This window comes from Herpailurus yagouaroundi, unplaced genomic scaffold, assembly GCF_014898765.1.
Source record: "Herpailurus yagouaroundi ecotype Mexico unplaced genomic scaffold, PumYag 186, whole genome shotgun sequence".
NCBI lineage: Eukaryota > Metazoa > Chordata > Mammalia > Carnivora > Felidae > Herpailurus > Herpailurus yagouaroundi.
The window spans coordinates 19,745,304-19,751,661 of NW_024412417.1; the positions used below are offsets into that span (position 1 = coordinate 19,745,304).

Sequence of the window (6,358 nt, forward strand, 5' to 3'; positions counted from 1 at the left end):
TATATATATATATATACATGTGTATATATATATATATATATATATATTGCTAAGTGGCAATATTAGATGTTGAAAAAAAATTACAATTAGTTTTACATGTTGTACACAGAACACAATATACTCTGCCCACCATTGGAAATTTCATTGATGGGCTCAGTCTTTCCATTTCCACTTTTTTTTTTTTTAATTTTTTTTTCAACGTTTATTTATTTTTGGGACAGAGAGAGACAGAGCATGAATGGGGGAGGGGGAGAGAGAGAGGGAGACACAGAATCGGAAACAGGCTCCAGGCTCTGAGCCATCAGCCCAGAGCCCGACGCGGGGCTCGAACTCACGGACCGCGAGATCATGACCTGGCTGAAGTCGGACGCTTAATCGACTGCACCACCCAGGCACCCCTCCATTTCCACTTTTAATAACCTGTTAGTTTTAGACCACATGGGACATTCAAAAGAACATAGTTCATAGTGTTTCTACTCTAAAGCAAATGTTATTATGAAATTAAATGTTCCCATGCAATGTCCAATAGATAACTGCGTTTACACAGAAAAGATATGACTTTCTAAAGTATTCTTTATCACACTAAATCATAAAGTATTTCCATAAATCATAAAAACTTAATACACCATCAAATGAAAAATAAAGAACTTGAAAAAAATTGCTGATGCCGTAGAGCAATATTATTAAAGGCCTCCCTCAATAAAATCCCTTGGGTTATTTTATTACTTCCAATTTCATTAATTGTTGAGTGTCTTTGGTTAGATCTTGCACCTGAGGTAATTAGGTAAAGGTCACAGATTACAAATAAAACAAGCAAACGTAAATTACCTCTTAAGATTTCTTCCATCTGTATTGGGAGTGTATTTCTAGAGCTTAATTCCAACACAGGTATTTTGAAGAGAAATGAGAGAAGTCCAAACCATCGTCACCCTTAAACGGGCTAAGTGAACAGAACAATACACCTTGAAAATATTTCAAAACAAGTGGCTGGTTTGAGCTACATAACTGGTAAAGCAAAAGGAAAACTATGGCCATAAGGTTTAGTGTGACTGAATCTTAAACTTGAATTCTATAATTCTCAGCTGAATGTGTTGGAATACTAAGGACAATACGTCTTAGTAAAACTGAATCCAAACACTTTTGGTCTGCTCTTAAAGACTGAAGGAGTTACATCACTATAAACTGTTAAATCTATAAATTTGATAGAAGAGAGAAAGGATTAACTTTTTGGAGGAAAATCAGATTTTAAATTGTCTACCAATGATTCTGTAAATTCTATAAATACTGTAGTCAACATTATTTTTGCCTCTCAACTACAACTCACAAAGGAGTTGGAATCTTCATGCATGGAATAAGGAAATTCAATGTGAAAGAGAGAGCATCCAGAAACAACTAGTCAGCCCTAGGTTCAAAGAAAAATTTTTTTTCAGATGTTTGGAATCACTCATTTCTCTTGAAGGAAGCAGAGGATGAAAATCTCTTGCAATTTATTTTTTTCTTATCTTTAGCTGTCCACAGTAAATAGCCATCCAAACCAAGATTTGGCTGAGGGAATGTAAGTGTTTAGAATAATACTCATGAAAAAGTCTTACAGAGCTCTATAGTAACAAATACATTTTTCTCTCCTCCCTTCCTCCCCCCTCCTGCCTATCAAGTTTTTGTTTCTCCTAAAAGATGACTTTCCTCTGAACAGGCAATTTCATCGGACTTTATTTCATCAGACTATCATCCAAGACTAAACCTGGACATGAATTAAGTGAAAGTGTAAATATTCTTTCAAATATATTTATATGTAAGAAAATATCTTGTTCTTCTGAACACTTTCTTGAGATCATGTTTCAAGTATGGAAAAACTGATGCTTCTGGCATCACAGTGGGGCTCAGGTGTGGTGTTGAGCTGCTTGATGTGGCTTTTTCCTCACAGAAACAAGCCGAGGTTTGGCATTTCAGAGCTGCAGTGAGAAGCCAATAGTGGCTTCATAAATGAAAACTACTGAGGAATTCGTTTAAGGGAACAAACGGCTCTTCCTATTCTTAAGGATCTCACAGTCCAGTGAGGAAATACAAAACCAATGTGATATCTCAAGATATAAATGTAGGCAATATTTAGAATATGAATTGGAGATGTCAGAAATGTTTTTTTAAGAAGCAGTTGTTAGAATAGTTTATGTATTGTGATTCTATTTTATGAATTATATTTAGAAGTATCAATTAATTTAAATGTTAATTTCATTGATTACACAGGGGGGAAAAGGTCAGATAAGGCCCTGTAATTTTTTGTTTATATGTTTGGTCTATAAGAATAATCTCAAATCACTCAGCAGAAGATCTCATTTACAAAGTTGCACATTGGGGAATAGTTTTGTTTCTGAGATGGTTAGCTATCTGATGTAATATAAATCTTGATGGTTCTAATTCTAATATTCAAATAATCTCTTTTGAAAAGAGTAGCTGTAAATATTTGTCTACAGTGTTGTTAGGCCTATTTACATTCTTCTACACCAAATACATTCATGGAAAATCCAATCTGGAGTGAATGACTTATGTTCCAGAAATCAGGTCCGGAAAAATAAAGGGGCTCAGTGAAATGGTACAACTGGGACAACACATTGTTATAACTGTCAAATCTGGATCCAGCAAGAAAACAAAAGACAGTTTTGTGACCAATAAAGAGCAAATTCACATAATGGTTGCCTGTATGACCTCATGGAGGAACATCTGGGTCAAGTCCATACCACAGACTCTCAACTAGAATAATGGAAATGAAAGTACTTTGAAAATTATAATAGAAGGATGTGCTAAGCAGTGGAGCTGGCTAGAGCTGCAACTTATTTGATCCCTGAAGCAACATTCATAAGTGATTATTTTGTTCCTCTCAGAATAATGGACCTAACTTTTGTTCATATGACTTTTCTTTGACTTGCAACAAAGAGAGAGTATGAACTTTCTCAAGAATGTTATGGACTGATACTGATAAAAATGGAGACTTTCCAAAATAGAAAAACAGGGGCGCCTGGGTGGCTCAGTCGGTTGGGCGACCGACTTCAGCTCAGGTCATGATCTCGCGGTCCGTGAGTTCGAGCCCCGTGTTGGGCTCTGTGCTGACAGCTCAGAGCCTGGAGCCTGTTTCAGATTCTGTGTCTCCCTCTCTCTGACCCTCCCCCGTTCATGCTCTCTCTCTGTCTCAAAAATAAATAAACGTTAAAAAAATTTTTTTAAAACAAAATAGAAAAACAGATACAACATGGCAACAGAATAAGAATCCACCTAACTAGAGGTCTGAATTCAGAAGTCAACAAGAACATTCTCTATATTTCTGGAATGACATTAAGTGCTCCAGTGAGAAGCCAAGTGTTCACTCCATAGCCAGGAATAATAAACCATTCCCACTTTGGTACATTTAAGAATTACCTGGAAACTTATTTTAAAATGTGCTTTATTTGCCCCTGCCCCAATAGATTCTCACTTATTAGGTGATATTAATGCCTGTAGTCCCCGACCACATCTTGAAAACCACTGAGTGCTGTTCCCTCAGGTAGAGCCTTCAAGGCTCTTACTTATTGCACAATTCTTAATAAACAACTACATGGAAAATCTCTTGAGAGTAAGCCTATTTCATCTTTGTATTCCACAAGTTATTTAGACTTGGATGATGTCTCTGTCTGTTAAATGGATGAACAAATCAATGAATCCCAAACTAAGGAATATATTTTAAAATCTGGTGATGCCCAATTTGCCTATAAACCTATCCTCACAATAAGATAACTAGTTCTAGGGGCGCCTGGGTGGCGCAGTCGGTTAAGCATCCGACTTCAGCCAGGTCACGATCTCGCGGTCCGTGAGTTCGAGCCCCGCGTCAGGCTCTGGGCTGATGGCTCAGAGCCTGGAGCCTGTTTCCGATTCTGTGTCTCCCTGTCTCTCTGCCCCTCCCCCGTTCATGCTCTGTCTCTCTCTGTCCCAAAAATAAATAAAAAACGTTGAAAAAAAAATTAAAAAAAAAAAGATAACTAGTTCTATTTGGGTTTTTTTGTTTGTTTTTAAACAGTTTTCCTTTCAGTGAAAGGCACTGCATTAAGTGTATTAAGTGTACTGGATCGTGGTCAGAACAACCCCTTATATATGCATAATGCTTGAAATTTCAGTAGCACTTTCATCTCCTAATTTAATAATTCTCCTAATTTAATAATGAAAAATTAAGAAGGCAAACACATTGTCTTTGTCCCCAGGAGATTATAATTTAGTGACAACATATGAACAAAGAAATACATAAGAAATACTGAATATGCAATTGGAAGCCAAGTTGTATGATTTCAGACTATAAATAACTGAGTGCCTCAGAGGAAAAGGGGCCTCAGTGGGACTTGGATTAATTAAGCAGGACTTTGGAAAAAAGACAGGACTTCTTTTAAGGATACATTTGATTTAGGTCATTAAAGGAAAAACAGTTCACATGGGAGAAATAAGATGAGTGAAGGCAGGGAGACACAATAGATCTTAGAGAAGACCTCTGGACATTAAGGATAGATATCTGAAGCAAGCCCATTTTCATGGGCGCCTGGGTGGCCTGGTCGGTTAAGTGTCCGACTTCGGCTCAGGGCATGATCTCACGGTCCATGAGTTCGAGCCCCGGGTCGGGCTCTGTGCTGACCGCTCAGATCCTGGAGCCTGTTTCAGATTCTGTGTCTCCCTCTCTCTCTGCCCCTCCCCTGTTCATGCTCTGTCTCTCTCTGTCTCAAAATTAAATAAACGTTAAAAAAAAATTGAAGCAAGTCCATTTCCTAAGGGGTTAATCAAGGAAGACAGCTAGTCCTTTATATTTGCCACCACCAATAAAGCCCCAAGTAAGGGGAAAAAATGAATGAAGTCAAGTTATTTTTGGTGAGAAAATATTCACCCATATGCTATGAATATGAATATGGAGGGAAATAAAAGCTTCTAGGTCAGCACTGTTTGTTTTCTAAACTTTGTGAATTTTGCTATGTATAGAAAATATACTACACTGTCTCATAAGTGCTATAATTCTAAAAGCGTTCTTATAGTCTTGATATTCCAAGTGAAAAATATATGTGTATACATATGTATTGTTTCTATATCATATTGTCACAATATATAAAAGTATTTATACCTATGTATATTATTCAAGGGTCCGTAACAACTCTGGACTTATCAAATTGTGATAAACATAGAGATCAGAGCTAGCTCAGGAACCTAGGCCCTTCACGAACTTAAGCTTCAGGATTAAATATAAAATCAAAAAGCATGTACTGCTTAGCTTCAGATTACTTCTGACAACATCAAAGACCTGCATGTTGCTTATGGTGTGCTTCTGAATGTACTGGCTTCATTCTATCAGTTTTAGAAAGTTATATGCTGACTCGCTTCGTGGGAATTAACTGCTGTGTCCATGAGGGACAAAGACTCTTCTATAAGAAAGTGCAGTATTATGTGTGCTGCTGTGAGAAACTGTGTGTGTGTTCCAATATGTGTACTGTGAACAATAAAGAATCAAACTGAAAGATCTGGCTCTTTAGCTTTCTTTTTTTCCTAATTATTTAATTTTGGGTGTAACTTAACCCTAAACCACTTGCCTAGAAGACTCATTTTAATCCAGTGGCACTCAACATGAGCACTGAGGGTTTGTTTGTTTGTTTTGAGATGCTTATAAGTAATACACAGACATTTCCAATTTTAATAATAAGTTTAATGTGTATTGGAATGAATAAATATAACTACCTCATCAAATTCATGATGTCATTCATATTAATGAACTCACTTAATGTTGTTCTAAGACAAAAACCATAAGGGTTAAATAAGCTGAAGTTTGAGCAACACTGTTGAAGTAATTCTTTCAAATGTCTCTGTCTCTTTTTAAACAATAGCAAAGTAAACTCAAATACTTGTATGTTATTGTAAAGCCGATTGCTCCATTACCTTTTGATTCCAAGTAATCTCCAATATATGTGAAATAGGGCAAAAATACACAGACTATAAAGTTCAGCTCTGTGTGAAAGTGGGTTTAGTTAGTCCCTGGAGCCATCATTCTAGTAAACAGACTCCATTTGATAAAGTTCATTTGGGCATGTAAAAGGAAATGCTTGATGAAGTAAATCTCAAGCTTCACTTGAATGACCTCACTCTTCCACACTTAAAGAACACGTGGAAAAGTAAATAAAAAATATACTTGAAGCCCGGTAGCACTCAGTGAACAAAAGAGGATTCTTTGAGTCTCTTTATTCAATAATAAAACACTGTTGCTACCACTAACACTACCTACCTTTCAAAGTATTTGTTCTTATATATGATGCTTAGTACTTGCATCCTATGTAAATTTTTCTTAGTCTCTCCAGATAATTAGTAT

General features: G+C 36.5%; 1 long non-coding RNA gene across 1 annotated transcript in view; it reads left to right on the forward strand.

Moving 5' to 3' along the window:
• LOC121042866 (uncharacterized) overlaps positions 1 to 2,526 on the forward strand; it is a 4,440-nt gene extending 1,914 nt beyond the window's left edge. Inside the window, exon 2 of the long non-coding RNA XR_005796498.1 lies at positions 1,656 to 2,526. This is a non-coding gene — a long non-coding RNA (uncharacterized LOC121042866). The remainder of the gene's footprint in view (positions 1 to 1,655) is intronic.
• Positions 2,527 to 6,358: the final 3,832 nt, after the last annotated feature.